The sequence below is a fragment of the Lipotes vexillifer genome, unplaced genomic scaffold (assembly GCF_000442215.2).
Source record: "Lipotes vexillifer unplaced genomic scaffold, Lipotes_vexillifer_v1.1 scaffold129, whole genome shotgun sequence".
NCBI classification, from domain to species: Eukaryota; Metazoa; Chordata; class Mammalia; order Artiodactyla; family Lipotidae; genus Lipotes; species Lipotes vexillifer.
This window is the reverse complement of record NW_006777287.1, coordinates 3,249,451-3,260,062: the sequence shown is the minus strand read 5'-3', so window position 1 is coordinate 3,260,062 and position 10,612 is coordinate 3,249,451. Positions and strand designations below refer to the sequence as shown.

At 40.1% G+C, this 10,612-nt stretch overlaps 1 protein-coding gene and 1 pseudogene across 1 annotated transcript in view; one reads left to right on the top strand and one right to left on the bottom strand.

Moving 5' to 3' along the window:
* The window catches only part of SHROOM4 (shroom family member 4), a 217,442-nt gene that overhangs the window by 71,430 nt on the left and 135,400 nt on the right, over nt 1–10,612 (top strand). The gene's annotated exons all lie outside the window — the stretch shown is intronic.
* On the bottom strand, nt 4,523–5,617 carry LOC103086048 (spermine synthase pseudogene; annotated as a pseudogene).

Genomic DNA, 10,612 nt, shown 5'->3' with positions numbered 1-10,612 from the left:
CCACTAGGTTTTTTTTTTTTTTTTTTTTACGTTCCATATATATGTGTTAGCGTACGGTGTTTGTTTTTCTCTTTCTGACTTCTGACTTACTTCACTCTGTATGACAGACTCTGGGTCCCTCCACCTCACTACAAATGTGCCACATCTTTATCCATTCATCTGTTGATGGACACTTTGGTTGCTTCCATGTCCTGCCTATTGTAAATAGAGCTGCAATGAACATTTTGGTACATGACTCTTTTTGAATTATGGTTTTCTCAGGGTATATGCCCAGTAGTGGGATTTCTGGGTCGTATGGTAGTTCTATTTTTAGGTTTTTAAGGAACCTCCATACTGTTCTCCATAGTGGCTGTATCAATTTACATTCCCACCAACAGTGCAAGAGGGTTCCCTTTTCTCCAAACCCTCTCCAGTATTTATTGTTTCTAGATTTTTTAATGATGGCCATTCTGACCGGTGTGAGATGATATCTCATTGTAGTTTTGATTTACATTTCTCTAATGATTAATGATGTTGAGTATTCTTTTATGTGTTTGTTGGCAATCTGTATATCTTCTTTGGAGAAATATCTATTTAGGTCTTCTGCCCATTTTTGGATTGGGTTTTTTGGTTTTTTTGATATTGTAGCTCACTGTTTCTTGACAAAGGAGCAAAGGCAATACAATAGAGCAAAGATAGTCCTTTCAACAAATGGTGTTGGAACAACTGCACATCCACATGCAAAAAAAAAAAATCAAGACAAAGACTTTATACCCTTCACAAAAATTAACTCAAAATGGATCATAGACTTAATGTGGAATGTAAAACTATAAAACTCCTAGAAGATAATATAGAAGAAAACCTAAATGACTTTGGGTAAGGTGATGAATGTTTAGATAAAACACCAAAGGCATGATCCATCAAAGAAATAATTTATAAGCTGGGCTTCATTCAAAATTTAAAACTTCTGCTATGCAAAAGACATTGTCAAGAGAATGAGAAGACAAGCCACCAGACTGGGAGAAAATATTTGCAAAAGCATCTTCTTTATCCATTTATCTATCAATGGACACTTACAATATCTTGGCTATTGTAAATAATGCTGCAGTGAACATGGGGTGGGGTGCACATATCTTTTCGAATTAGTGTCTCCAATTTCTTTGAATAAATACCCACAAGTGGAACGGCTGAATCATATGATATTTTTATTTTTAATATTTTGAGGAACCTCCATACTGTTTTTCATAGTGGCCAAACAAATTTACATTCATACCAACAGTGCACAAGGGTTCCCTTTTCTCCACATCTCCTCCAGCACTTCTTTTTTCTCTCCTTTTTGATAATAGCCATTTTGACAGGTGTGAGGTAATATCTCATTGTGGTTTTGATTTGCATGTTGATTTGATTGGTTATGTTAAGCATCTTTCATGTGCCTGTTGGCCATATGTCATCCTTGGAAAAATGTCTATTCAGATCCCCTGCTCATTTTTTAATCAGCTTTTTTTTATTGGGTTGTGTGAGTTCTTTATATATTTTGAATATTAACCCCTTATGGGATATTTCATTTATAAATATCTCCTCCCATTCAGTACACTGCCTATTTGTTTTGTTGGTGGTTTCCTTCACTGTGCAAAAGCTTTTTAGTTTGATATAGGTCCATTTGTTTATTTTTGCTTTGTTGCCTTTGCCTGAAGAGACAGATCCAAAAAAAAATATTTCTGAGACTGATAACAAAGAGCATAAGTGTATGATTTCTTCTACAACTTTTGTAGTTTCAGGTCTTAAATTTAAGTCTTTAATCCATTTTCAGTTTATTTTTGTATTTTGTAAAAAGGTGCCCCATTTTTATTCTTTTGCTTATAGCTGTCCAGTTTTCACAACATCATTTATCAAAGAGACTTTCTCCCACTGTATGTTCTTGCCTCCTGTGTCATAACTTAATTGACCATTTAAGTGTGGGTTCATTTCTGGGCTGTATTCAGTTCCAGTGATCTATCTCTTTGTTTTTGTGCCAGTACCATACTGTTTTGATTACTGTAGCTCTGTAATATAGTTTGAAACCTGTTTGATTCTTTTTTCTTAAGATTGTTCTGGCTATTAGGGGTCTTTTGTGTTTATGTACAAAGTTTAGAATTACTTGTTCTAGGTCTGTGAGAAATGCCATTGGTATTTTGATAGGGAATGCATTGAGTCTGTAGATTGCCTTGGGTAGTATGGTCATTTGAAAAATGCTAATTCTTCCAATCCACGAGCATGGTATATCTTTCCATGTATTTGTGTCATCTTAAATCTCTTTCCTCAGTGCCTTGTCATTTTCTGAATATAGGTTTTTACCTCCTTAGTTGGATTTACTCCTAGGTATTTTATTCTTCTGGATGCAATTATAAATGGGATTGTTTTCTTAATTTCTATTTCTGCTAGTTTATGTTAGTGTATAGAAAAGCAGCAGAGTCCTGGGTATTAATTTTGTATCCTGCAACTTTACCCAATTCATTAATGAGTTCTAGTCGTTTTTTGGTAGTATCTTTACAATTTTCTATGTATAGTATCATGTCATCTGCAAACAGTGACAATTTTACTTCTTCCTTTCCAATTCGGATCCTTTTTATTACTTTTTCTTGTCTGATTTCTATGGCTATAATGTCCAATACTATATTGAATAAAAGCAGCAAGGGTGGGCATCCTTATCTTGTTCCTGATCTTAGAGGAGGTGCTTTCACCTTTTCACCATCAAGTATGATGTTAGCTGTGGGCTTGTCATATATGACTTTTATTATGTTGAGGTATGTTTCTTCTATACCTACTTTCTTGAGAGTTTTTTATCATAAATGGATGTTGGATTTTGTCAAAAGAATTTTCTGCATTTACTGAGATGATCATATGATTTTTTACTCTTCAATTTGTTAATGTGGTTTTTCATATTGATTGATTTGAAGATATTCCAGAAATGGACAAGCTGAATATTCATTTCATGCATTCATATCCATTTAATGTTAATTCTAAAATACATATTGAATTGCACGTACCCTGTCTAGCCAAAATAATCTTGAAAAAGAAGAACAAAGTTGGAGGACTCACACCCCTTAAATTCAAACTTAGTACAAAGCTACAGTAATCAAGACAATGTGGTACTGGCATAAGGAAAGACATATATAGATAAATGGAATAGAATTTAGTGTCAGCAATAAAATCATACATCTATGGTCAATTACCATATGATCCAGCAATTCTACTCTTAGATATCTACCCAAAAGAAATGGAAACATATGTCTACACAAAAACTTGTACATGAATATTCTTAGCAGCATCATTCCTCATAGTCAAAATGCAGAAATGCCCAAATGTCCATTAATGGTGACTAGATAAACGAACTATTATACATCATATAATGGCATACTATTTGGCAATAAAGATAATTGAAGCACTGATACATGCCACAATATGGATGGAACCACAAAAACATACTAAGTGAAAGAAACCAGGCACAAAAGACCATACATTTTATCATTCCATTTATAAGAAAGGGATATCTATAGAGACACAAAGTGATTAGTGGTTCCCTAGGACTGTGGGTAGGAACATGGACTGACTGAATATGAGCTCAGTTTCTTTCTTGGGGGTATTAACATGTTCTAAAATTAGATGTGGTGGTGATGGTTGCATAACTCTATAAATGTGCTAAAAACCTTTGAGATATACTTAAAATGGATGGATTTTATGGTATGATAATTTTACGGTATACAAATTGTATCTCAACAAAGCTATTCATTAAAAATTATAAATAATTGTTCCCCTAAATGCTACACATTGACGGAAGACTTCAACTGTACTTTCTCATTATATCTTTTTTTTTCTCATTTGTAATTTTAATCGAAGCATTGCTATTCTTTTTTTTTTTTTTTTTTTTGAGGTACGCAGGCCTCTCACTGCCGTGGCCCCTCCCTTTGCAGAGCGCAGACTCTGGACACGCATGCTCAACGTCCATGGCTCACTGGCCCAGCCACTCCATGGCATGTGGGATCCTCCTGGACCGGGGCACGAACCCACGTCCCCTGCATCAGCAGGCGGACTCTCAACCATTGCACCACCAGGGAAGCCCTGCTATTCATTTTTTAAAGTCTTTCCTTATAAGCACCAAATTTTAATACCTATGTCAATTTGGGGGGAAAAGAAACTCCCGTCAAGAGCTTCCCTCCAGAAGAAAACAATGATGTTCATTCCTCCAAACAATCAAATTCGAAGTCTACCAAAACTGAAACAAAAGAAGCCCACACAGAAAAACAAAAACAAAAACAAAAATCACATTCTAGAGGTTCAGTGCACTTAGCAGCCTTCACTGTGCTGTCTAATCATCCTTCAAAAAAATAACACCCTAGTTCATCAAAATATACATTTTCCATTTGATTTTTAAATTAAAAAATAATTAAAAAAAGGAAACCTGAAGGAATTCACAATTAATTGCCTGACTCCTTTCGATGTCATGTACAGCATATGAAGGTCAGGAAGGCTATTTGCAGCACACATAATTAGGGGAAATTGATTTTCAAGGTTTAGCTTTCTTCCAAACAGTGTAAAATACCCACAATTCCAAGTATGAAGGGACACAGACGATCTCCTTCGAGAATTCCACAGGACAATACAGGTGCCCCAGCTGTTCTTCATAGAGTGACAGGGCTTCAGTCAAATTGACACAGTTCCCCTGTGTAAAATATTTCCCATCCTGTTTCAATACTTTCATTGAGAGGTCAAGAATCAGTCTGAGAAACTCCCATGTGGAATCTTCTTCCGGAGATGTGGAGATTGGAACAGCTGTCAAGTCATTAATCACATAATCAAACTCTCTCCCTTCTTTGGCATACCTCTTCAGTACTGGAATACAGTCTTCTATTAGAACCTGATAGCAGTCTCCTTTAAGATTGTCTAGGACATCACCACATGTTTTTCGCATGTACTTCTTACATCCGTCAATCACCATTTGGTCAATCTGTACCATAGTGACCATCTTTGGTTTCAGTTTGACTATTTCACATAATATACCCCCATCTCCGCCTCCTAGAATCAGTACATCTTTGCCAGTGTAATCTTTGCTGCTGCCCATTATGGCCCGGGTATACGCCAGATCACTTTCCACCAAATTAACATCCCCACTGAGGATGAGAATATTTCCAAATTGTTTTGAGTGTAAAATTTTAATGTTCTGGTAAGGTGAGTCTTCATCATACACCACTTCATCTATGTCGTACTCAACCAGGCGGCCATCTGCAGTGGGCCAGTATCTGTCAATGGCCCCTCCTCGAACTATGGGCGGTAATCGCTTCACCTGCTCAGTACTGTCCTGACTCAATTCTTTCATTCTTTCTTCTACTTTGTTCAAAAGACTGTCAACTGCTTTGCCTTGCGCATCACCGTCGTAACTCTGAAGGTCCAGCAACACCAATCCATGCGGGTAAATTCTCAAATTGGCAAAGCTGCCGTTTTTGTTTACATAGGTCGCTAAATAGCCATGGTCCTGCCAGGTGTGCACCTACTCCATCATCCCCTGCTCCTGGAAAATGGACTGGAGGCCTTTCAGAATGGTCTCACCATCAGCTTTGGTGCCAAGCATGAAGTCAAGGGTGCTGTGCCGTGCTGCTGCCATAGTGAGGCGAGGCCCTGGGCCATGCCTGGGGGAGGCAGCCGGGGAGACTGGAGGGCCGCGTGGCGTGTCAGGCTACGGCCGGTGGGGAGTGCGCTGCGCCACGGAGGCTCTCTCATTATGTCTTAAGGGAAATGATAGAAAGGGAGTGAGATGGAAAATAAAATAAAACCTGTTCCACTAGTCTTTTTTTATATTGCAGTATAGTTGATTTACAATGTTGTGTTAGTTTCAGGTGTATAGCAAAGTGATTCAGATATGTGTGTGTGTGTGTGTGTGTGTGTGTGTGTATAAATACTATGCATATGTATATACTTTTTCAGATTCTTTTCCCTTATAGGTTATTAAAAAATACTGAGTATAGTCCTCAGTGCTATACAGTAGGTCCTTGTTAGTTATCTATTTTCCAGTAGTCTTTTTTATACAATTGGAATTTCAAGAATAAAGTTGTCCATGAGTAGGAATCTACTGTTCTCAGACTGGGAAAGACATACACATGACCTGGCTTCTCATCTAGGCTCCATTTCAGAATTGTACAGTTATATATAGAGGGAAGCCTGGGAGGCTTTTGTAAGATCCTCCAGTTCTTGGGGAGCATGGGCTTCTGAGGAGTGCATTGTTGGCTGCCTTTACCTGTAAAGTGCTTTTGGTTCATTTTTGTGCTTTAATTTCCATGGTTAACAGGAAGAGCCCACACCTTGCAGTCTGTGCTGGTGCTATACAGCTGCTGATGACTAGAGCAAAATCAATCTGAGTGCTGATTGCAGAGGAGCCAAGGGCTGCAACTAGCCTGCATGTCAGGGGCCATGTCCCTTAGGTAGGCTTTTGCCTGACTTCTATACACTTGCCCTAGCTGAAACCCCACTGCCACCCCTCCACAGCCACATTCTCTGGCCTTCTCTGAACATTGCTATGAGCCCCCACACTGGATTTCCTTCCCTCCTCTGGACTTTTCCAGAAACATCTTTTCTGCATTGCTGCAAATTTTCATTTTCTCTCACCCTCTGCTATTACTTAACTCAAGGACAGAGGAAATATTTGCAGTCCAGAAACACACATAATAAAAAAAGAAGAAAAAGAAAGAAAGAGAAGAAGCCCCAAACCCATCCCAAATCTTTAAGAAAACAATCCCATAGGGTTTGGTTTTGAATTGCCATGCAATGTGGGGAACGTGAAACATGTGTTCATCAGGGCCCTTTCTGCTTGGAGCCTACCTGACTTCTCTCCTCCCTCCCCAGACTGCTGGGCTAGGCTAGGCTCAGGGGAGCTACAAAGCCACCAGCTTAGAAGATGGAGACAAATGGCAAGGCCCCAAGGGACAAAACAAGACTTGTTACTAGTTTTGAGGCCAAAGCAACACACGCAGTGTTTAAGGGCTGTGGGGGTAGATGCTGCAAAGCCTGGAATCCAAGCTTTGAAGTTAGACTGAGGCTGACTTGCAATGACTGTTCTGGAGGCAGCATTTTATGAGCTGGGCCTCCATTTGTTTCACCATCCTGACTCTCGCCTTGACTGTTACCACACATTCCCAACTTGGTCTCCTTGCAGCCAGTCAGTGCCTCTTCCAAACTGTCTGCCCACATGGCTGCCTCGGTGTTCTTTCTAAAACAGAGGTATGATCTCTACTCCCTCTCTTCTAGTATTTTTTATCTCCTCAGAGAGAAAACCACATTCCTTAACATGATAGATGAGACCCTTTATAAACTGGCCTCAACTGCTCTAGCCTCGTGTTTCATCACCTGTACTCACTCTCAAGTAACCCCACAAAACTATTTACCATTTTCCCGAATGTGCTTTTTTCTTTCCTTCATCGGCCCCTTTGCATCTGCTATTCCTTCAGCCAGGAATGAATACCATTTTCCTCTTTTTCTCCATTAGACGATGTCTCACTCATCATTTAAGACCAAGTGCTCATTGGGAGTGGTTTTCAGCTTTTTTCTTGTTGCCAGAGCTCACTGAATATACCTGAGGAAGGCAGAGTGGTGCAATGGAAAGAACGCAGAATATGCAGTCAGCCAGACTGTGTGATGACAGGTAAATGACTTAATTTCTCTCTGAGCTTCAGTTTCCTCACCTGTAAAATCAGAATGTGAATCCCAACAGTACAAAGTAGTTGATGTTTATAAGTGCCAAGAACAGTACCTAGTACATGGTAGGTACTTGGGCAATGTTACACGTTATAAAAGAGATAGAAAAATTATTCCTTCATTCTCAGTTGGGACTCTATGGAGGCACTTCCCTCCAGGCAAACTAGTGGGTGGTGTTCTCTGGGACCTGCTTTACCTAGTTCTCTTCTTGAGGTTCACCTGCCTTTGGCCACCCTCATATCTAAAGGGTGTTTTGCAAGTATCTAGTGCCTCTTTCTTCTCTTCCTCATGCCCTGCTCTTATCCTCAAGCCTCAAAGAGATTGTCAAGCAGTCATTCCACATTGGCCTCGTTCTTTCCTGCAACCTGCTCCCTAGGCTTTTTTCTGCAATTGGGATTTCAGAAATGAAATTGTCCATGAATAGGAATCTACTGTTCTCCGGTTGAGATGGACATACACGAGCTCATTTCTCATCTGGACTCTATTTCAGAAATGTACACAAGATGTCAAAAATATACCACTTGGAACCAGAGCAATATTTATTTTTTAAAAAATTAGAGGGAAAAAAGTTGCCTTGCTTCAATTCCTACTGGAATGTACAGTAACTATGTGCTGATGCTGCACTTTGAAGGCATTGATTTAGTTATCCTCAGGGTCACTGGATGAGTGGTGCATGGATACACACACACACACACACACACACACATTCAGAGTGCTTTGTTGTGAACTGGGAATTTCAGGCATTACAATGCCAGAGTAAGGCTCTATTGGATCCAGCTATTCATTAACAATGCTTTATTAAGTGTTCTCTTGTGTGCCAAGCCTTGTGCTAGGCAGGGAGAAAAAAGAAGCCAGGGAACCAGAAGTCACAGATGGAGAAATCAGAACACAATAGGAGAGAATAAAGAAAGCACTAAGGCAATATACAGACTAAATATTAAAGGAGAAGGGGTTGAGGTTACTGAACTGGTGTCCCAGGGCAGATTTCCTGGAGGGGATGGTAAGACTTGAGCAGGGCCGTGGAGGACAGGGTTGGAGACCCTGAGTCATCCACAGTACTCTCTTAGCAATGTGCATTAGAATTAGTATTTGTTTGCAGGACGTGGGAGCAAGAATGATCAGGAATTATTCTGAAGGAGGCCGCCACATGGAAGGTTGAGAGAAATAGGAGACAGAGGCAGAAGAACAAAACAGAGACAAGAGGCAAAAGGCATCTTAGTCCTAGTGGTACCACCGACCCATTACAAGTGACCTTCTTTCCAAACCTCAGTTTCCCTATCTATACATTGGAACTAAATAATACCAGTCCTATCCACCTCCCAGGACCATTGTTAAGAAAACAAATGAGATAATTTTGTGACTATGCTTGGAAAATTAGAGAGGACGATCCATAACATAGGTTGGTATCGCGAAGGTAGATGTTTATACTGCAGCCACTCTCCTGCATCTGGGAATAGGATGACATCAGTATTTAAATGAATTTTTCTTGGCAGGCCTCTTACTTGCCATAATTATAGCCTGCCAGCCACTAGTTGAGTGTGTATACTTAAACAGGGCCTGTCACACAAGTGTACACGTGTATGTATTTGTGTATATGTGTTTGTATGTATAAGCTTGCAATGGGCTAGGATATTGGAGCCATGACAGCAAAAAGACTGGAGAACTCTTAGGAACAAAGGTGGTATATAGAGATGGGGATTTGTGCAAACATCTTTGAGCATGCTTACAGAAATACATGCCCTGTTGCCACTGCAGTAAGCCCTGTTATCTATCTTCCTTGGTGTATTGCAAAGCGTTTCTACTTGTCTCCCTGGCTGCATGCTGCCCCAATCCAGTCCATCCTCCATACTGCTGCTAAAGTGCCCTTTCCAACCCACATGGAATTCCTGGGCTCCTGGATGCCCACAAGGTAACATACATGTTCCTTCACATGACATTGAAGCAGGACACTGATATAGTCACACCTCTTGTTAAAATTGTGGAATATTTTAATACCAGCTGCTCCTCTTTGTCCCCTCAAGATCCCTCCTTCTGCCCTGTTCCCCACTCCTGGACCCATTTTTAACCTCCGCAAGACCCAGCAACTAAAGGGATAGTGCCCAGCACAGCAGGGAGCCTGGAGGACACTGTTTCGTGTGTTGATCTGCATCTGTTCTGCTTGGTCAGTGCTCCTGATGTTCTGGTTTTTATTTTTTATTTTTATTTTTTTACATCTTTATTGGAGTATAATTGCTTTACAATGGTGTGTTAGTTTCTAATTTATAACAAAGTGAATCAGTTATACATATACATATGTTCCCATGTCTCTTTCCCCTTGTGTCTCCCTCCCTCCCACCCTCCCTATCCCACCCCTCCAGGCGGTCACAAAGCACCAAGCTGATCTCCCTGTGCTATGTGGCTGCTTCCCACTAGCTATCTATTTTACGTTTGGTAGTGTATATATGTCGATGCCACTCTCTCACTTTGTCACAGCTTACCCTTCCCCCTCCCCATATCCTCAAGTTGATGTTCTGGTTTTTAAATATTTTGAGGATTCTCTCTGCATTCATGGTTCATCTCATCCCAGATCATCTTTCTGGCCTCATCTCTCACAAGTTCTCCCCACAGATGGCAATAACACTGAAATTCTCATATTCCATGTCTGGATTGATACACCTGTCTCTCTAACTATATTGGAAATTTCTTGCAGGCAGAGACAGTGACTCCGTTATGTAGTCCCATAGCCTAGCTCAGAACCCAGAACATAGTAGTAGACATTCAATACATGCTTGTTTCTTAACATAGAGAATGCTGATAGATGGAACTGTTCTGTTTGTAATCCTCTAAACTACTCCAGGGTCCAGACCTGAAGCTGATGCAAGGCACTTTCCTGGTCTTACTACATACATCCTGAATGTTATTAGATTTCCAG